We start from the raw sequence: 22848 nt of genomic DNA, 5'->3' as shown, positions 1-22848 counted from the left end.
TTTTTGGCAGCCTATTAAACTCTAACAAACCTTTATTTAAAATGGTATTCAACATATGCGTACGATTTCTAGTGTTATAGTCATGAATATTCTTAAAGTAATTAACCCTATTACCAATGTATGGCGGCATCATTTTATTTTTTATCTTAAATATAAATTTAAAGGCATCAAACATTACTTTTTGTTTTACAGTTAATATTTGTAACACATTTAACATAGTCATCACAGGTGTATATCTATTACATTTTAGAATTGCGCGCATTGCTCTGTTTTGTATTTTCTGAAGTTCCGTTAGTCTATAGTTAGGTATACTAAACCATAAAGTTGAACCATATTGCAGATGTGGCGCCGCCAAGCTATTGTAAGGTGACAATTTTGTATAACTTGTTAAATTTTGGCCTGCTCTAGATATCAAACCCACATTTTGTGAAAGCTTTTCTTATTATATAATCACAATGTGCATCAAAATTTAATTGTGGATCTAATATAATTCCCAAATATTTTATATGTCTCTCATACTGCAAATTAATGCCATTTATATTAATATTAACACTCTCCAGATCCAAATCACTGTTTTTTGCCATACAAACAGAACTTCACATTGCACAGCCATACAAGCACTCGATACTCGAGGTGATCATTAATATTCTTACCAACGACACATATCATGGTATCGTCGGCAAATAATGTAATTTTGCTGTTTTTCACAACTTGAGCTAGATCCACCAAGATAGACTTTACTTTTTGTGTTTTGCCAGATAAGTAAGATTTTAGCCAATCCCGGGCTAAGTGCTTTATACCCATATTTTCTAGTTTAGCTATTAAAACATTCCTTAAAATTAAATATGATATAACAAATATGAAATAAACAAACTTTACAACGCTGTATTTTATTAATTAAAAAGGGTTTTTAATTCTTATCTAATAATGAAAATAACAAGACCAAGTTTGCCATGGACAAGCGAATATTCCACGGTCAAATTCACTGGCTAATTTATATTTTAATTTTGTTTACGTCTTTCAAATACTACGATTTATTAAGGCTGTTGTTTTAAGATAATACTAAAAAATAAATGTCCCTTAAAAAGTATTTTTTATCATTATTTTTGAAATTTCTATAATTAAAATTTGTACGATCTTAAAATCGCATACAAAATAATCGTTATATACAAGATTTATAATATATATTTTTTTAACATTAAAAACTTTGGTCAGTGGTCTAGTTACTTTTAGGTAGACCTGAACCCGAATCTACTGTCATTTTCAATTTGAAAAAATCTCTAAAAGTACTTTTAGATTTGCCGCTTCAAAAAACTGTGCCAGTTAGCCATGACTTGTTGATGCTATACGAAAAAACCGTTTCATTTCTCTTTCGAACTTCATGGAAATTGGTACAGTTAGGTTTTATGTAGTCCTGGATCAGAATTTGTTGACACTTAACCCTTCTCGATAATTGACAGCAAAAATTAGTCCCCGTTAGCCATGACTTCAGGTTGATGTAATAAGAAACAAGGTTTTAGTGCATTTTTCAGAGGCCTATCCAAGAAAATATATATCAAAATCGAACCAGGTGTACAGTTCTTAAGTGGGACATACTGTTTTATATTATATAAAGAAGAGAACAGAAGAGAGCTGTTATTTTGGTCATATTTGAAACTCTGGTGTGGATAATAGTAGATAGATCGAGGCGTAATGGTCTAAATTAACGTACTGAGTGTAAAGCGCACCGCTATTAGTTCATAAAAAATTACCAAATTTTTTATAAAATATGTTTATATTATCCTTTCGAAATTTGTTTTTAACAGATTTTAAACTCTAACCCAAAATTGTTGAAAATGGTTTCTACACTTTGTGCGAATATGTTGAGCACTGTTTTGACTAGTGGATAGTGTTTTAATTTAAATTGTGGGATTCAAGCCTAACCTAAACTGAAGACCTCAACACCTATAGGTTATGGCATTTATGGAACGGTGCACCGCAAAATAATACAATTTTCATTTTCAAATACAACAAAATGATTCCAAAATGAGAAACGTGAACGTAAATCGCAAAAATTTTTTGCTCCGGACCGTTTTGTCACCCGACAAAGGAATCGCAATCAATAAAAATGGATGGGATTATAACGTATTTTTAGACGTTACACGAAATCATCCGTATTTCGGTAGCTTACCGAATCTCTTCACGCGGGTATGTTTGAAAATCCCGTTAAGCGGTAAACAAATATCAAAACGTCATCGCAGTCCATTGTTAAAGAAGAGAGCGAGACGGAGACGGGCAAACAATACAGGCGGCCGTTGCTTGACTGGCGTGTCAGAAATGACCATAATCACTTTGTTAAGCTCATTATTTATGCAAGGATACGCTGGACTTGCCGCCGCGACGTGTGAACGTGTGCGTGCGAACGTAAAGGTTATTGTACACGCCGCGGCGGTCCGTTTAGGTTAGTTTCTAAAGTTTTTCCTATAAAAAAAAAACGGTCTTAACTTTCATCGGCGGATTAAAGGGATAAAGCGCTAGTTTAAGAAAATCAAGTTCAATCGTGAGTTTAAACTTAAAAATTAATTTTTATAAAAAAATCAGTTGCTTTTGGTTAGTTTATAAAAGTTTTTTGGTTACGCCAGGGATGAAAATTACTAAATAATTTTTATATTATGCAAATTGATCTTGTCATGTTTTAACAAATAAAGAAGGCTGTTCTAGTCATTTTTGTAGTAACTATAATAGACCAATAATCGTTTTTTATTTAAATATTATTCCAGTTTTTAGTTCTCGAGATTCAAAAATTTTGGAATTCAATATTTGTCAATTTAATTTTCTAGAACCGATTTTATACATTTTCATTTATTGAAGTTGGCTTATAAAATATATTTACCACATTTTTACATACATAATATATAAGTATACTTTCATAATTTTTGGTTCGGGAATTACTTTCGTCTCGACTACAAGCATTAGGTATTGGTATTGGTATTGGTACTAAAGGGGGGCGCCCTCGCGGGCGCCCAAGCACTTAGGCCACCAGATGGGCCCGTTGTGCCCCCAGACCGCTCTAGAGAGCGTCCAGAATGCCGCCCCTCCTGTAGAAGGTCAGCAACTCCTTAAGCCCAATACCGTGCACTGAGTCCCAATCTTGCCCATGTCAAGGCAGGGCACTCGGTGAGCAGATGATACTGGGTCTCCTCCCCTTCCATGCACCACCTACACTCCGGGTCGTCTCCAATGCCTAGCAAGCAAAGATGCCTCCTAAGCCTGCAATGTCCTGTGTATGCCCCTGTTAGTGCTCTACACTCCCTTCTGGTCAGTCCAAGCAGCTCCCTGGTCCGAGGAAGGGCGGGCCCATCCATCATAAGCCTCGCCTGCCTCATTCCCGGAGCAACTCTCCAGCCCCCCGCGGCCCGGTCTCTCGCCCAGGCTTCGAGAGCTCCCCGCCTCACACACAGGGCGATCCCCAAGCGGGGCTCTGGCCCTATATGCCTAAGCGAGGAGCCCTCCCTGGCTAAGGCGTCCGCTGCCTCATTGCCCCGGATACCGGTGTGACCCGGGACCCAGACCAACGTGACCTTTCTCTCCTCAGCCACCCTCCTCAGTACCCCCAAGCATTAGGTACGACTCACCTAATGCTTATGTTTTAAACTCCGAGTGCAATTGCATCTAGTGAATTTTAAAAAAACTTCAGCAAAAGGATCAGAAAATAAACTTGAAATATTTTGAAGACGAAGGAAAAACAAGTTTTAATAACTGAAAAGAAAAGTGTACACGATTTTGGATTTTTTTTTAAACTTATTCTCTTGATATTTCATTGGTTTTTTGATATTTTTGAATTTTTGAAGTCAATTTTATGTTTAGTTGGCTTCCTTTACATTTTTTAAATAATTTTTAATATCTCTAAAGCAGTTGCAAACAATACATAAAAGCGATAATTATTTCACCAAAAAGATAAATACTAATAATTAAAATATGTACCTCTACCAGGCTCCTAAAAAGTACCGCCACGCTTAAATCTCCAAAAACTGCCAAAGCAGGGATTTTAAAATTCAAAACCTGGGAGTTTTTGAACATGTCCAGTTCAAAAATGCTGACAGAATTGTTGTCAGATTGATCGATGAAATGTATAATCCTGACAACTTTTCACCGATGTGATTCTAAAGTTTCCTATGTTCAAAAACCTCCAAAATTCTGTTCTGTCTGAGTTTAAGAATTGTTTATTAATAGTGATCAATCTGAGCAGCAGCCTGTACTGAAAAACAAAACAAAATTTTAATATTATGAGACTAAATTCAACATGTGAATTTCATTGAAATAAAAAAATTCCATTTTAAATAACAAAATATGGCATGTAACGTTAAAATTATGACAACATTGCTGTTAGCAATTTTGAATTTTCGATATTCAACAACCCCCAAGTATTGAATTCTACGTTCTAAGAAACATAATTTTTCATTTAAATAGTTTTTAAGTACTGCTATTACAAACATTTTAAATGAACAAACCTACTAACTACTTTCTACCTTCTTGTTTAAACATTTAAAAGCTACATAAAACTGCTGGTTTAGATTTGATCTTGAATCGGTCGAAAATTGCGGTGTGTGGCACGTTTTTTTTTATAATTTGAAGGAAAAAATGCATGTGAAACTCACTTACCAAAACTAAGCCAAATATGTAAAAAAAAACATTTTTAATAATATCAGAGAAGAAACCAAAAATAAATAAATTAGATCAACGTTACAGTTTCTGATTCTACTCTACGGGGATCTACGGACCATATTTTGAGAGCAATAGCTTTCTTTCCGTTTTAAGCTACGCGCATAGATAATGAAAATTGGTTAGTAGTGTGGGTACTTCTGCACTGAATTGACATCACAGACCACACGAAACGTAATGAGTTTCGATTCTGTGCGTGAAATGACATTTGAAAGTTCAGCGAATCCCGTGATCCCAATATACACCCGAAGCTGGAATAAAGAAGCGCTTTCATGCTTTTTTTTCTCGGTGCCAGACGCGTTTCCCGCTAAATTGCTTTTTCGCGTTTTTATACACGCGAAATTGCCGTTTGGGGGGAGCGCACGTGCTACCCTTTGCCGCACTTAATTGACCGTTACCGTTAAATGACGTTACAGTATTACGTTGGTACGGAACCGTAGCGTTTTCGTGGGGATGTTTTCATATAAATAAAAATAAAAGCTACAGAATTTTTTTGTAAGTTTGTGATTTTTTGAAAAATATAAATCGCAGCAGTCGTTACATAGGTATTGGCAATATTGGCAAACGAGAGAGAGTTTTAAATTAATTTTATTTATTTATTTATACGTTGATTTAAATAAATAAATATAATATTAATGTAATGTAATGTAATGAAATTATTTGTTCATACTACGTTTAAATAAATCACAATTTTTTACATGGCAAAAGTAATAAAAATGTTATTAGGACTTAAAATAATAACAAGAAGAAGACCAAACTACTTATAATCTGCATCGAATATCATCTATACTCATCCCAATAAGAATATATTCTGACTCATATGCAAGTTGAGGCAAATCTTCAACAATCCGTATCTCTTAACTTGTCTATATTGTGACTGTTCTAGCAAACAACGTTTCAACACCTTAAAAAAATTTTGGCCTGATTTTGCTAAATAACTATTTAATTTATTTAAAAAATAATATTATTGGGATGAACATAGGGTCATATTAGCATAAAGTTTTTTAATAACATTTTATTTCGCACTATGAACAGATCTTTTCGGTCCGTAGAGTTCATACCAAGGAGACATATTAACTCTAAAACTGTATACGATTGGGCAAGGATTATTGCCAACTGGGCTGGTAAAAGTGGCACATGGTAATGATCGTTTGGAATTTCATAAATTTATGCAGTAATTCAATTTTAAATTGTCCCACTCTTAAAAGGTCGTAACATATTCTTTCGCTGCAATACATAAGAAAGAATAAAAGAGCGAATCTCGAAAGGCTTTTTTCGAAAAACTTCATCTAAAATTACCGTACGGCTATATAATATGTTCAAGTTGACTAATTTTCATATTTAAGCAAAAATAATTGTGCCAAATGGTTGGAAAGATGTGAGAATCCGAAGCAATTAGTCATCGACGATACCAATCGGGTATGACGGATCCACCAGATTCTGGAGTACCGTTAGAGCAACAGCGATTTTAATATTTATCGGGATCACCGGCAGCACACTGGTACAGTATAATGGCATCCAATTAGCATACGGTACACCTCGTTAGACCCATAAACCCACTAATTGGAACGCAAGGCAACGTGTACAGGGCGAACGATTTTTTTTCCGCGCTCATCGGGTTTCAGGTTCAAGATTCAAATCTGAAAAATCTGTCCTGGTAGCCTTTTCCAAGTCAAAACGAAAATAAGTTTTCTTATCATTGGTTAATGAAAAAGAAAATATATTTTATTTACGAAAATTTATGGAAAAGGCAAAATGGACTAGCTCCCGAGAAAATAAGGGTCGCACTAACGAATTAGCATTAACATTAGTATTGGGTTGCTTTATCTGCATTTGCCAGTATCGCGTATCGATTGATTAAAAGAAAGACTGAATAATTATGTCGCCCTATTGCAATAAAAACTGTCTACTAGGAATTGTAATTGAGTTAATTTCTTTATTTAGATATTTAGCATACGCAATTTTATATGGGGTGCAGTTTTTGATCATAATTAAAAAAATTCTAAAAGCTCTCTAAAAGTGTTCCATTAAAATTATTCATAACAGGAACAAAACTTATCCAATGGAAAAGTTTGACGAATATAAGATACTTTTCTTCTAGATTGTCCAATATGCTGCCAGAGAGTATTCGAATTTAAACATTTTAAACATAACACTCAAGCTTGGATGATAGAAAGCGGTAGCCAGCAACCTAGTTGAGTTAAACCATCACGTACAAGGATATATGTCATTTATGAACGAGTTGGGTTACTTGTATTCTTTCTTTAAAGTTTCTTGGATTTCTGTATTGTGACGTTTGGTATGAAGTATATGTTTTGGATGAACGTTATTATTATTATATTATAAATATATTATTTTGAGGAAAGAGCAAAACATCACTTTTTAACTTTCATTCGGTTTAAAATAAGCACTATGAAAATTATCTTCTCGAAAGAAGGAAATTTATTACGTATTAGTATTTCACTTTTACGGTCACATGGCATAAGTTCACTAAGGTCACTTGTGCTTGTTAAAACACGTGAAACCTCAATTTCAATTTATATAAAATAAATTCTTGAAAATGTTAGTAATTCGTTGCAAAACTTCAAACTAACATCCAACTGAGATTTTGGCGAAACGTCTGCAGGATTCCAGTCGGAGTTCAACAAGCGAACGGATGATATAGTATCATATATATATATATATATATATATATATATATATATATATATATATATATATATATATATATATATATATATATATATATATATATATATATATATATATATATATATATATATATATATATATATATATATATATATATATATATATATATATATATATATATATTCTCACGTATTGATTCACGGATGGAAAAATGTGATGACACTATATTCCGGGATATCATCCGTTCGCTCGTTGAACTCCGACTGGAATCCTGCATCCGACTGGAATCCTGCAAATCTTGCATCCGACTGGAATCCTGCAGACGTTTCGCCAAAATCTCACTTGGCATCTTCAATGCTCGCGCTCCGAAAACACTTCGAACACTGGGAGGTTATCGGCGGTGCGTGTGGTATTTATACTCTGCGCCGGAGATGGTAACGGTGCTGCTTGTGCGTGGGGGGAGGTGGCTCCGCCCCCTGAATTGTCGCGTTGTTAATTTCGCCCGATCGTAGTTGCGATGTCCCCGTTGGCTGCTGCGCATCGCTCTGCTGTTTGATTATCGTTCTCCACGTGTTGGATAAATGCAGAGCGTCGTCTCTCGTATTGAGGTGTCCGGACTTTTCTATTTCGATGGCCTCTCGTATAATCCTAGTCCTAAAATCAGGAATATTAGCTATTTGTTTGCAAGTGCCGAAATCAATTTTATGGCCTGTCTGATGTTGGTGCTGAAACAAAGCAGATGTTGTTTGTTTGTTTCTTATGGCTAAACGATGTTCCTCGAGCCTGGCTGAAATCCTTCTGTTGGTCTGTCCCACATACGTCAGGCTGCACGATCCGCATGCTACACTGTATACTCCTTGGTTTTCCAGAGTAATTTTTTGTTTTGGGTTTCTTAGTATTGCTCCGATGGTATGGTCAGGTTTGTATGCCGTTGATATGTCGTGTTTCCGTAATATTCGGCCGATTTTGTCAGTAACCCCCGAAAAGAAAGCAATAGAGAAGGCAAATCTGAAGCCAAAACTATGGACAAGATACGTTGATGACGTATTTGTTGTATGGCCTTTTGGCAAGGAGGAGCTTTTGAAATTCCTAGATCATCTGAATTCCATTCACCCAAGGATTCAATTTACAATAGAACTTGAAGAGGATAACAGTCTGCCCTTTTTAGATGTGCACATCACAAGGACCGAAGATGGACACTTGGAACACACTGTCTATAGAAAACCAACACACACTAATAGATATCTGAACGCTAAATCTCATCACCACCCATCACAGATACAGGCAGTGGCAAATACATTAATTGCTCGGTCCTTCAGGCTCACAAACGAGAGGAACAGAGATAAAGAACTGAAGAAAATTAGTACCTGTCTTCAACAAAACGGATACCAAAGGCGCACCATCAACAAGGCAATCAATAAACAACAACAGCCGCAGCAGAGAGTGCAGGACGAGACCCAACGAAGATCGATCGCTGTCCTGCCATACATTAGTGGTTTGCACTAAACATTTATGGAGTACCGGGTAATACGTTATTTATACTTATTGAAAAAACTTTTGATATCACGTTGACAATAGTTTTGTTTCCGAAAATATTGCCGAAAGATTTTGTAGAATTAAATTTCAGCATTTGGGCATAATATTAGATCAAACATTCGCACGGGCTGAAACGAATAATATATTGAATATAATTATGACAATAAGATAAACAAGACTTGTAAATACCAAACAACAATTGACTCAATATACTTAACTCCTTGTGGAACTCCAGTGACTACGCTAGACAGTTCGAAAAATTGCTGTCCACTTCAGCTTGTTGGGACCAATTACTTAAAAAGCATCTAATTACCTACGAATACTAGATCAGTTATTTTATCTCGTGCACTGCATTTGCGGATTTTTCCTGTTTTTTAAAGTACGATTTAACTTTGAGCTATAAAGTATATTTTTTTGTCATGAAGAAGAGAAGAAATGGTTTATATAAATAAAATATATTTTTTGGACTGGTATCCACTGTGCGCCGCGTGAAGATGTAAAATCAAAAGGAGTCGTCTCGACCCCACGCCCACGGTCTTGTGTACTTAAGGGGAAGTTCGGGGTCTGTAGTTTGAGTTACCCTCAAAGTTTAATGTTGAACAATTAAACGAGTCGGCGCCGACGCGCTAGAGGAGTGCTTTAAATCGAGCCGTCAAAGAAGATTACGAAAGCGAAGTCTAATCGTTACCGGGTTTTTGGATCGCTGATTAATTAAAAAAAAACAAAAACCAAAAAACGAAAAGTACAACAGATTAGGGAGATAATTGCTTGCGGTTCACTAAGAAAGTATTGAAGTCTGGGCCGTAAATGTGGAATTAAATTGTCGCTAGGCATGTATAATTATTAGATAATAATACCATAGAAGTCCAACTTATGTTGTCATGCAAAAATAGGCATTTGGTCAAAGGTAGAGTGTTACCTAAATAGGAAGGCAGGAAGGGTTGCTGCAGTAACCAGGTAAGGTGGGAAAAAATAATTCATTGCCGTGAGATTACAATTTAACAATATTAAAATTTTTATTATTATATTATAAATTGTAAAATTAAACAAACTTGTTCAAAGTTCTTTGAACACATACATCTACAATCCTACGATGCTAAGCACAAATGTACAAAACAAAAAAAATACAAACAAACACATTCGCCTATGAAATACGTTTTGGATTTGCTTATATACATACAGAAATTAAACTTCACAGTATTGCGGCATTTTTGCTATGAATCTTTATAATAGCATCCAAAAACGGATTTTCACTTTTTTCCCAAAAAATAAGGAAAAACATTATAAAAGCATTATTATAAAGCACATAAAATCGAGCTTAAAAACTCGCCTATATACATTGGAGTAAGCGTTTATTTGTAGTAAAAGAAAGACATTTCTTACAAAATACATCGCTATTGCTTAAAAAAGAACTATTTGTTATTTTATGATGTTTAACGAAATAAAAGCAAGATATTTGTGGACTATAATATACCTTTTTTGCTTTTGAATATATAAAACTTTTATTTTGTGTATAGTGTATCAGTAGAAAACTCCGGCGATTATATATCTCTGGTACATTACCCTAACTAATACACACACTTAACTCTATGCATATGTTCACAAAATATTTCCGAAAAATTTGAGGAATTTTCAGGTGTCACATTGGTTGTCAAATGCAGCAACATTTTATTGAATGAAAGAAAGATTTGAGAAGGTCCATATTTAATGAGCTGTCGCAACATCTTTTGATGCTGACATCAAAAGTGCCAATATTATCAACATAACTATATATATAGTAGCTGCATGACGTAAAAGTTAATGCATGCTAGTCCTATATGCCAAATCTTTGAAAAGATAACCTATATTTTTTAAAATGGAAACAATATAATGCCAAAGCGATCTGTTTATAACTGCTAATAGCCAAGTTGGCTATATTTGGATATTTTAGTATTTAGTGCTCAAAGTCGTCGTGTGTAAATAGCATTTCGCATAATCATGTAACCAAACATATGTGATTGTTGATGCGCTTGCTTTTCATTCTTTCCTGTAACCAGATCTTCTGGTTCTACTTTGAAAACTTGGTCTTTTAGTTTCACATTGCAGTATAGTCCTTATGTTTAATATTCCATAGCACAGTATACATACATTTGTAACAAATCGACTAAATTGTTGGCGTTCCACTTCATTTTCACGGTCCAAGACACGGAATTCACTACGTAGTAAATTCGTGCAATATTTATAAGTTTAATTATGTATCGTGCTAGCAAATTGTTTAAGAATTACTGTCAAAAATTGAGAAAATTCATAAGCGAAAACGATTTAATCCTTTAACTTTAGAGTTCGCTAGGGATTACAGTACTCTTCTTCTTCATTTTTCACAGTTGGATAGACTACTGTAGCTATTCGCCCATTACCAACGTCCGTCGATGAATTTTTTCTTTTGGTCCTAGACCAATCCGTAAAAAAAACTATAACCAAAATTTGTTCTCAGCTTGCAAAAAACGGCACTATAACATAAAACTACCACCCCCGCTAACGGTCTTTAACCGGCGTAGATGGAAAAAACACCGGGCCGACAACGATTACAAACCTTCACAAAACACTTTGGAAACAAACATCACACAATTGAAACCGATATCAAAACTTTTTGGGACGATTGGGACGAACAGAGGTTAAACCGCTATGTGCAATGCTCACCACAAAAGAACCATTACAGTATCTGTATTTTTCACTTAACTTTATTTCACATTAACAAGTGTTCATTACATCTGGTTCAATGACGTAAAGCCGCATATTTATCCAGGATTTTTGGAATCATCGTAGGTTACGTGACGACTAGGTGAACGGCAGCGCGGCAACAAAAAATTCCCTACTTAGGCATACAAGTATTAGCGACATGAAAACTGGGTTAATACTTTAATTCATGCGAGCGAAATTCACATGCAGCGAAATAGATCATATTTTGCACCCAATTATAGTAAATTTGCAATCAACAAATTAAATTTAATCAACTAATATCCAACAAGTAGCTTTCACTTGCCAGTGAGAGTATTTGTTCATTAATTCCGACAACGAATATAAGTATTCGAGTTTTCTGTAGTGATTTTCAAATAACAATCACTCGCAATTTCTCTGCCCAAAACTTTACATTGTAAAGCAAAATTCCGCTTATTTTAGTCGATTTTAATCAACTTCTAAGATTGACTTCTTTAATAATTTCTTGGGTCACAATTTTGAACTACTGACTTTAAGCCTACGACAGTAAATTCCTAGTTTATTACTTCTTTAATAACACAAAATGTAACAGAACAGGGAAGTATTGTAGTTGTTTTGAAAAATGTACCCAAAAACTAATAGTCAATTGCTATTTATAGTAGGAGAGCTAGGAGCCTTTTTTTTACGTGTTTGAGGCACTGTGAATATTTGAATAATATTTATTTAATGATATATTAAATACAAAACCGCAAACCTGGCTGGACGAATGCCAGGATAAATCAACCCTTATATTTTTAAACCCCAGAATTTTTTAGTTCAAAAAATATTTTTGAGGCACTTTAAAATTTTGATGCTTTTTGAATTAATATTTGAAAAGTGAAAAAATCAATAAGCCAAATTATTTTGGTGAGTTTTTACCTGTGCCAGCTGTTTACAAAGTCATATATCTGAATAATCGAAAATATGTGTTTGAGGCAATTCGAAATTTGAATTTTATTATCTAAAATAAATATTTTCAAAATGACAGGTAATTTGGGTGGAATATTCCACCTGCCAGGTGATCGCGAATATTACACGTAAGTGCGAGTGAGAAGCGCTATACGGAGGTTCAAGCGTGAGAGAGACCGTATATCGGCTACTCTCTGCGTAAGTTGCTGCGTTGTGATTGGCTCTGGCAAGAGCACGTGACTTACGTTCCCTATGCTGTTCAGCAGCAGCTGTTGTCAAAAAAAATGTTATTAGTTAATAGTTATTCTCAATTGTGAATATTTTTTTGTGAAATAATATTTGTTCAACGCGTGTAATTAAAATTGAATTTATTATGGCTGCTGAAAAGCTCAAGTGTGTTTTTTGTAAAAAAAATAAGGATAAAGTGATTAGTTTTAATGAAACTACTTTAAAAAAACTCACAAAGTGTTAGAAATCCGGAAAAAACATGAGTTGAAGGTACAACGACATTGTTTTACCAACGAGTTCTAACCTAGGAGATGGATACCACACTCACTGTCGTAATAATTTTCTTGTATTGATGAAAAAATAGTGCAACAATCCTGCAAGCAAATCTAATGAGGCTAGTAGCCGATATACGGTCTCTCTCACGCTTGAACCTCCGTATAACGCTTCTCACTCGCACTTACGTGTAATATTCGTGATCACCTGCCAGTTGGAATATTCCACTCAAATTACCTGTCATTTTGAAAATATTTATTTTAGATAATAAAGAATATGCAGTTCAAATTTCGAATTGCCTTAAACACATATTTTCGATTATTCAGATATATGACTTTGTAAACACCTGGCACAGGTAAAAACTCAACAAAATAACTTGGCTTATTGATTTTTTCACTTTTCAAATATTAATTCAAAAAGCATCAAAATTTTAAAGCGCCTCAAAAATATTTTTTGAACTAAAAAATTCTGGGGTTTAAAAATATAAGGGTTGATTTATCCTGGCATTCGTCCAGCCAGGTTTGCGGTTTTGTATTTAAAATATCATTAAATAAATATTATTCAAATATTCATAGTGCCTCAAACACGTAAAAAAAGGCTCCTAGCTCTTAGACTATTACTACTACTACTATTTTAATATACTATTATGGTACGTATTTCGGTTGCCATAGTAATTGAATCAACAAATAAGCATTGTGCAGATGTGCATATTACATCTAAATAGGGGGTAATGCAGTGAATATGGATTTTGTTTTGGTAAGAAAGCGAAGTCGTGTGGATGTCTGCATTGTCGTACATGCTAATAATGAGAATTGTTTATATTTATTTCTCAATTTTTCCACCTGTTTTTGCTTAAGTAAAGTGTTTACACCTATTGCATACTACACGATCTGATTTTGCATTATAACATAGTTAAAATCTAATGGGTTTATTAAATAAATAAAATCTATAAATATGAATATATAAAGTGTTGTGCCTGTTAAATAAATTTGTAATTTGGTATCCTTTACGTATTGATTTAGTTGGTACCAAAATTTAAAAAGGACATTTAAAATTTTTCCCTCAAAAAAAATTGTTAAATGTACATATATTTAGCTAAATAAGCGTATATTCCAAGACTTGTTTGTTGCTGCTCTACTGCTATTTTCCAGCAATAATTTTCTTGTAAACCATAAGAAAGACTTGCTTTGAATTGTCAAATATGTCAATTTAAATGCATTTTTGAAATAATTTCAGTATGGATATATCGATAAATAAAGTAATCAAGCTACGGAAATACCGGACTCTGCCATTTGTATAAATAAGCAAGAGAAAGGGAACAATTCTTATTACTAGCCGTCTTTTTCTATTTGTTTCACTTTTCTATTAAGCCGGTTTATTATATAAATAAAGTATATAAATATGAATATATAAAGTGTTGTTGTGACTGTTAAATAACTTTGTAATTTGGTATCCTTTACTTATTGATTTAGTTGGCACCAAAATTTAAATAGGACATTTAAAATTTTTTCCTTAAAAAAATAAATAAAAAATATTTGTTTAATGTACATATATTTAGCTAAATAAGTGTATATTTTAAGACTTGTTAAGCCGTTGGAAAGACATGTTTTGAATTTTCAAATATGTCAATTTAAATGCAATTTTTCGATCAGTTTTTAGTTTATTATGTATTATGTAAATAATTTCAGTAGGAATATGTCGGTAAATAAAGTACTCAAGCAGCGGGAATACCGGACTCTGCCATTTATATAAATGAGCAAGAGAGAGGGAACAATCCTTATTACTAGCCGTCTTTTTCTATTTGTATCACTTTTATATTAGGCCATTCCATTTGGATTGAGTTCACTGATCTCATGTCATTGACTGCTGTTAATTTCAACTATGTTGCTCTTTTCTATTTATATTTTATACAAGCAGGTTGCTTAAAAAATTAAAATTTACCCCTGGATCTGAATTTTTGGGAAGAGCTTTATTCGTCGGAAGAAGTGCTTTTCAACGCTTTTTTGAACAGGGAGTGGATTATCGTAAAACTAAAAACTTTACGGGTTCGCGGACAAATAAAAGTAGAAAAGAGCGCGGGTTTTAAGTAGACGTGGATAAAAGGCATCGTGGGATTTGTGATCCCCGACATCGTCGAGCAACGCGAAACAATGGACAACTTCCTTTGGGTTGAATTAAAACCTGCGCTGGTAATACAATTAAAAGTTTCCGAACAATTAATGGCGTCACGGTCCGCGCAGAAAATTTATTCGGTCTTCAAGACGTTGATTTTGTCCCAACAATGGCGGTGGGTCGTTTTTGCTTTCGCGCATATTCATTGTGCGAGTGCGATTGCGTTGTTTTCATTTCAGGTTGAATTTTTTATGCATAGTTCGAAAGAAATTGCGAAACGTGACAAAAAATCCGTGACTCATATTTTTCTTGTGAAAAACTTTGGTGTGGTTGAATCGGGAGCACTTATTAGCCTTCTTCTTCTTCTAGAGCCTTATCATCTGTTGACGTTGGCGATTATGTTGGCCCATCTGACTTTGTCCACTGCTGCCCTGAACAGTTCGACAGATGTTTTCCCTTGCCTAGGGATGAGATTGTGCGCCTCTCTCTTGTTGGATCGCTTTTGCCTTCTAGTTTTCCCTGCGTTATAAATTGGAGTATTCGATATTTTTCATTCTCTCCTTGATGATTTTTAAGAGTTTTTTATTTATTTTTTTTTTCATTCCTTGAACGATGGTGTCGTTAGTTACATGGTGTGTCCATGAAACGCACTTCTGCAGCTGCTGTAAGATTCCAGGCCTCCACACCACAAAACATTACAGAGAACACATAGCATTTGAGGAATCGCAGCCGGATTTGGAGATTAAGATTTAGATTACAGAGAATGTTTCTATACCCGCTGAATGCTGAGCTATTCGAGTAATAATTTCAAGAGAATGGTATTTTGTTTAAGCGGAAAGCAAGATACGGAAATATTTCTACTTTTTCGAGCTTAGTGTTTTTCACTTGAAGATTAGCGCTTTGGTGTTTAGATTTTTGCTAATGATCATAATCTTGATCTTCTTTATGTTTAAGCTCATGCCATATTCTTCGCATATATTTACGATTCTGTTGATTAATCTCTGTAATCTTTCTGCTCTATCTGATATTAGGACTGTATTCTCCGCATATCTGAGATTATTTAGCCTCTCTCTGTTAATAAGTATTCCATCTCTACATTCAATCAAAGCTTCATTGACGATAGGCGCTGCTACGGGGATTATGACTTTTTGATAACAAAAGGGTGATTCAAAAAGAGTTTCCACATTACAATCTGAACTATTTTTGAAACGCCACTCTATTTGTTTATTATCATATGAGATTTCCAACCTCAAAACATAAACAAAATTAATCATGGAGCAATATACGACTGAACAACGTGTAAAAATTGTACAAGCCTATTATGAAAATGGTCGATAAAGAAAAAATGCATTTCGGGCTCTACGTGAATTTTTCAGCGGACAATTTGGAATGTGGTAACTAACTTCAAAGTCCCTCAACGTGTTCGTGCAGGTCGGTCAGATCAAAATATTGCCATTGTTCGCGAAAGTGTAGCCGAAGTTCCAAACACATCGATTCGTATCTACACCCATATAAAGTAAAATAACTCAGGAGTTGAAACCTCGAGATCATCAACAGCGCCGCGTGTTTGCAGAATGGATACGAGAACAAGGGGTTCATTTTTCAACTAAAATTATCTTTAGCGATGAGGCACATTTTCACGTTGGTGGCTTTGTAAACAAACACAATGCTCGTATTTGGGGATTAAAAAATCCAAGAGAGATTGTTCAAAAAGCAATGCATCCTCAAAAAGTGACTGTTTGGTGCGCATTTTGGTGTGGAGGAATAATTGGCCCTTTTTTTTTTTCGAGGATAATGCGGAGAACGCTGTTACGGTTAATGGTGTTCGCTATCGAAACATGATATCTGATTTTTTTCTGGGAGCAGTTGGAAGGTATGGACATTGAAGATTTCTGGTTCCAACATAATGGAGCCACTTGTCACACATCCAGAGAAACGATGCAATTGCTGCGCCGCCGCGATCATGTGTCTTACTCCCCTAGATTTTTTTTGAGGGTATCTAAAAAGCAGAGTGTATAGAAATAAACCAACCACTATTCCAGAGCTGAAACAGGAGATTAAACGCGAAATAGCCGGCATAGAACCTGAATTGTGTCAAAAAGTGATAGGAAATTTCAATAAACGAATTACGTCATGCCACATGAGTCGCGGGGGTCATTTGAATGGCATCATCTCTCATACCTAATTGTAATACACTAATCTAAAATGGCAAATAAAAATGTTTGTATATTTTTATATTCTTCCGAGTTTTTTTTTATTACTTTAATGTGGAAACCCTTATTGAATCACCCTTTATAATATAGGTTGGCAATGAGAGGAATAACTGCATCTTTAATTCCTGATGCCGTGGAGCTTTTTATGTCGGACTTTGTCAAACGCCTTTTCAAATGCTTCTTGGGTGCCTAGGCCATTTCTGAATCCCATTTCTGTTTGCCGGTTATGCTCTTCTAGTTGAGAGTGGATTGTGGACTCGACTATATACAAAAAAACCTTGAGAACATGACTGATCAAACTAATCTTGCGATGTTCTTGGCATTTTTTGGCGTTGCTGGACTTAGGAATTGGGATGAAGGTTGATAGAAGCCATTCTCCTAGCCTTCAGGTACCATAAATGCCTCCGTCAAATGTCAACACAATCCTACAAGATTACGTGCATTCTTCCTTCCATTTTTCGTACGTTTAAATTATCGTTCGTTAATGCCTGCACGAATGGTGGTTCCAGACATAATCGCCCTCATTTTTAATTATTACCCGACCGAGAGCCCAGCGTAACATTAATGTAACACCCGATCCTCAAACGCCCACGTATACCCGGTGGCAACGACCCGCCACTGACCCTCTGCGAGTCATTAACGTCGACGTTAACTTCATGAATTTCAAACGAGCCATCATCGTCAGGACCTCCTCCTCTTCGTCGTCCCGATATTTGTTTGGCGATTTTTTTTTAATGATTTGAACGACGCGTTTTTTTCCGGTGTTGCCAGGTCTCGCCAAAACTCACTAGATTAGTGAAAACTTTAAAATTATAACTTTACCTCTTATAATTTTTGTTAATACCGTTGTTTATATTAACATAAAGATTTTTGAGGGATTTTGGTATCATTATCAAGAAGTTTTGTTATTTTTTGGTTTCATAAAAAATATGGCAAAACATAGTTAGTTTTTACTTAATTATTATAATTCATTTAACTTTTTTTGCACTTGCGGTGGCAACATTGATTTTATCGCGCTCGTGGGCCACCCGTGGGCCGTAAGCCGCCGCCTCTTCCTGTCGCGCTGCGCTGCCTGGCCAAATAAGGGCGGCGAAAAAAAAATGAGTCACTCGATTTGCCGCAAAGGTCGCGTCATCGCCCGTCGCTAAGGAGAAACGGTTGTGTTGACGATCGTAAAGACTGGATAATTAAAAAATATTAAATGTTAAATAAAATCTTTTCTGTATTGGTGCCTGCTTTTACGCCGGTGAAATTCATAATTAACACTGTGTAACATAGGAATTGCACACTCAGTAAAAGTAAGTCTAAAGGTGAGATAAATATGGGTTACAATCGTTAACGTTTTCAAACAAATTTATTGAAATTGAACGTAAGTTTTAACAGATGACAGACAGATGATGTGTGTCTATTGTAAGTTCCCAGGATAATCACATCCGATAGATATTGACTAGCGAATAAGTTTCTGAAAATAGAGCAACGTAACAGTTTATATAAAATTCGGTGTTCATGTTTCTATCCAAAAAAAAATTGAGAAGAGTAAACGATTTTACTCCTAATTCCAATGAGTCCGTTCTTGCCACCATACCAACTGTGTATGTCTATTCTTTAATATCAAGCGAGGTCGGTTAATATAGCCCATAAACACTAATTCTAAACGGCAGCTAAGGGCATCAAGCCTTCTCGATTACTGATCTTTTGTAAGCTCCAGTGCCTCTACGACGTGTTGTGCAGCCAATCAACCGACCATGCCCTATTTCAACTAAATCGCACACAGGGCCCTCGAGATATTAATTAAACAAAATGAATAGCGGAGCGAGTGTTTAATAAACGGTAATATCCTAGAAATGTCTCAACTCACGTGGTAAAGTGAGGCTTCCCGCACGCTAGATCGGTGGGTAATTAGGTATTTTAGAGATATTCATATATATTGAAAATATGCCTAATGATTTCATAAAACCTCCTATTGTTTAATAAAATACTTATTTTGACTACCTATTGCTTTTAGAGTAATATTATTTTTTAAAAGGAGTTTGTAAAACAACTTAAATTCCCGTTCCACCTTGTAATCATGGCTGATTTCAAAGTGCTCCCACGAAGTTGACTTTTTTCGCTACTTTAAAAGTTGTTTTTAATTGAAAACGCTCTTTCTTCCTCTGCATTAGTACCGGGTAGGCACAGTGCAAACTCAACTATCAAAGATGTTTTTAAACCCCAGTTGGTTTTTTGTACAATTATCAAAAACTTCAAGCCATCGGACACAAACATTGATATCATTAGCTTGCCAATCTTCCAATTTTTTCATTTCATTGGTTGCAAATTCTTTTATTAAATATATTTGAAAAATCCAGGACAATCCAGGACGAGTAGATTTTACAGGACGTTGTCTACAGTTGGTCAGATTGCCTATCATTAATAACAGCGTAGTCCCAATCAAGATCGATAAGCACCCTGTATACGCACGGAAGGTACATGTAAACGGCTGAGGTATTGCCTGGAATAGTCGTTCGTGCCAAATGATACGGAACGCCCGGACACCATTTACCGAACAACCAAACAACTACTATTACTTTTTGAAGTGGGTCGGGCCGACACATTGTCTCTCTATCGAGAGCATAAGTATAACCTTGTCCGTTATACGTGCCCGTCACGCCGCCGGTGCTCGACTTAAACTTTCGCTTCAACTGACATCGTTTTCCATTTACACGCACCGCAGACGATACCTTCTGTGGTCCGCGAGATACATAGTGTAGGTACTCAATAAATTTTGATTTAATATAGAGGCTTTACCTAATAATACAGGTACTTTCCTTCTTCTTCCTCTTGTTGTGCCTTGTCAGATCCCCCTGATAACTTTGATAGTTAGACTGGCGAGTTGGTCTTTGTTCTGAACAGTTGTTCTACACTGCGTATTCCGGCCCATTCAAGTTGAAGATATGACAGTTTATGACACTTAACAGTTGTTAAGAGTACGAGGTTTGCTCTATTCAAAATGACCTTATTTTGCTTCGTTATCCATGATATTCGGAAGAATTATGCAACCATATTTCAAACTTCTCCTGACGATTGACCGTAGCAGCCTTGATCCTTTCTTTTTCTTTATTTCTATATTTATTTGCTAGTCTGGGTCAAGTTGTTCAGTCAGGAGTACATAGGCTACTTAAAGTAAAATGATACTCTTAAATGATTTTGTCCATTTACTGCCAGAGTACTTCTGGATATGGTTGGCGTTTGGCTCAGAAGATGTTGGACACCGTGCAAACTGTCAACTCGGTGATTCTGCTCCTGCATGACCCACTTGAAAGACAACAAACAAAGACGCACCCCTGTCTGACGGCCTCGGTATTTACGGCACACTTGACTAATCACCATCAAAACAAACCGCAGGACCGCGTAGCAGCGTAGTTGTTTACAAACTTCTTCTTCATTCTTCGCTGACGAACCTCAAAATATGTATTTCTTTTTTTTTTCGATAAATTACTAGTAGATAATGGGAATCATACACCGCATTGCATCAATCGAAATAAATGCTAAAAAATCTTACTTTATCGTATTTCGGCAATCTAAAGATCTAATTAAACCTTACTTTCGAATGCTTTTTAAAGATCGACATTTAAATTTTTCTGCACACTTACGGAACTGGGGACTAAACTTCGATAGTGATTTCAAGTCCCACTTAATTAAATCCATTCAAAAAACCTACACGAGTTTGAAACACATTTCTCCCAGTTTCTTTTATCAACTAACTTTAAAATTAGATTAATGGATTCGATAGTTCTTTTTCATTTTAATTATAAGGATGCGGCTTATGATTCCTATTTAGATCAAGAAGATGTAACCAGAAAGAGCAAAAGTCGTGTTCGTGATAGGACTACGGTGTCTGAGGACGTGATCGCATATGATATAAACTCCGCGAGGCAAATTGGCTATCAACGTTGACAGTTTCATGCAGTCGTTCATTTCCGTAATATTCATGTAAATGCTTACCTTCCCTTTTCGAAAAATAAATGATTTATAGATTTTAGATAATAATATACTGTTTTTTTTTATATTTATGTTACGTTGAGCGAGTCGATAGATTCAGTATGTTTGACTAGACTTTCATCTTTTTAAAATCGTTTCGCAGTTTCTTTTTGCCACTGCCCTTTCGATTTATCACTTGTAACAGGCTCTATTTACCCCAAATCAGAAAATTGCTTTTAGTTAAATACCTAAGGTTAATCCACCGTACTAATTAACATAATTTTCGCAGGTACTAAATAATAGGCGTATACACAGATATGAAAGGGATAGTAATTAGTTTCAGCTTCTCTATATTCCAGCTCACGTCTCGTCCTTACTGCCCGTCCTTCTAAGCACAAAAGGGGCATGCGCCAATAAAACACAGACAATTTTTGCAGCGACTTACCTTCAATTCAGTTAGATGTTCATCCTAATAAATAATAACTGGTTTTGCTTAATTTTAAATTGTTAAAATATTTAACATTAACTATGCTTAAATGGAAATTTATATTGCTAGTTGCGTTACCTTGACCCGGCATCACTAGTTGTACTTTTAAGATAGGTGAGGGATCGCAATCCCAATTCAATTCTCTTATCTCAGCTTCATCGTAAACAAGCGTAATTAAGGTTAGAACTTTCAAAGTCAAAGCACTCTCGCGTAAAGTAAAGGAAAGCAACTTACCTATGTTTAATTGATCCATTTGATTTGGCATTTTCCCCCACTAAAAATCATATTCCATACACGAAAATATTTTAATTGATTGCAAATTAAATCTCAATCAATTCGCTCGGAAGTGACCACAGTCGCAACCGTCTGTCATCTCTAGGAAAAATGAAATCGGTTAGATGCTTTTCTTTGATCAATGAATTTTTTTTGTGTTTTTTGTTATTTTCAAAATTAAAAGAACAAGCTCGTATCGGGCTCTTTCTGATTTAAACCCTAACGCGGATATGAGCTATCGGAGTTTCGCACCCATATTTGAAGGTTTTAAACGAATTTAAACAAGTCCGGTAATTAGCGAGGAAGGCCACTAACAATCTTGTAAGCTAGTTATACCAATCATTACCTTCAAATTTCTTTTGTTCCTTATCATGTGGCCTCTTCTAGCGCGGCATGATGTAACTTGGTACTTAGGGTGGTTCTGCTTCCTCCTAGGTGTTTTATTTCTTGGCATAATAAATGGCCCTATCAAAATAACAACCAGCGACAGGGACCGTCCATTTTAGAACATTCTAGACGGGCATGCTGATTAACATCCACCAGAGAAAAACAGAGCAATGGCACTAAAATTTGGTATTTGTGAGTAACTTATATTTTTCTAATGTGGATTGTTTTGATTTACGACTTTTGTATATTACATGCCTGTTGTGCGGCCGGCTTATGTAAGGATTGAGCGCACAAGACAGTAAAGCTGAAATGATTATTTATAGCCATTTCTTTGGAAGCTTGTGTTTTATATAACACCGCACTCGTAGGTTTGGTTTACCA

At 35.3% G+C, this 22848-nt stretch overlaps 1 protein-coding gene across 1 annotated transcript in view; it reads left to right on the top strand.

Moving 5' to 3' along the window:
* Nucleotides 1–22848, top strand: part of LOC132708006 (uncharacterized) — a 77542-nt gene that overhangs the window by 37424 nt on the left and 17270 nt on the right. The window lies entirely within an intron of this gene.

This window comes from Cylas formicarius, unplaced genomic scaffold (genome assembly GCF_029955315.1).
Source record: "Cylas formicarius isolate icCylForm1 unplaced genomic scaffold, icCylForm1.1 PGA_scaffold_10__41_contigs__length_53128322, whole genome shotgun sequence".
In the NCBI taxonomy this organism is placed as follows: Eukaryota; Metazoa; Arthropoda; class Insecta; order Coleoptera; family Brentidae; genus Cylas; species Cylas formicarius.
Note: the sequence above shows the minus strand (reverse complement) of the source record. Positions and strands in the feature narration are given on the sequence as shown.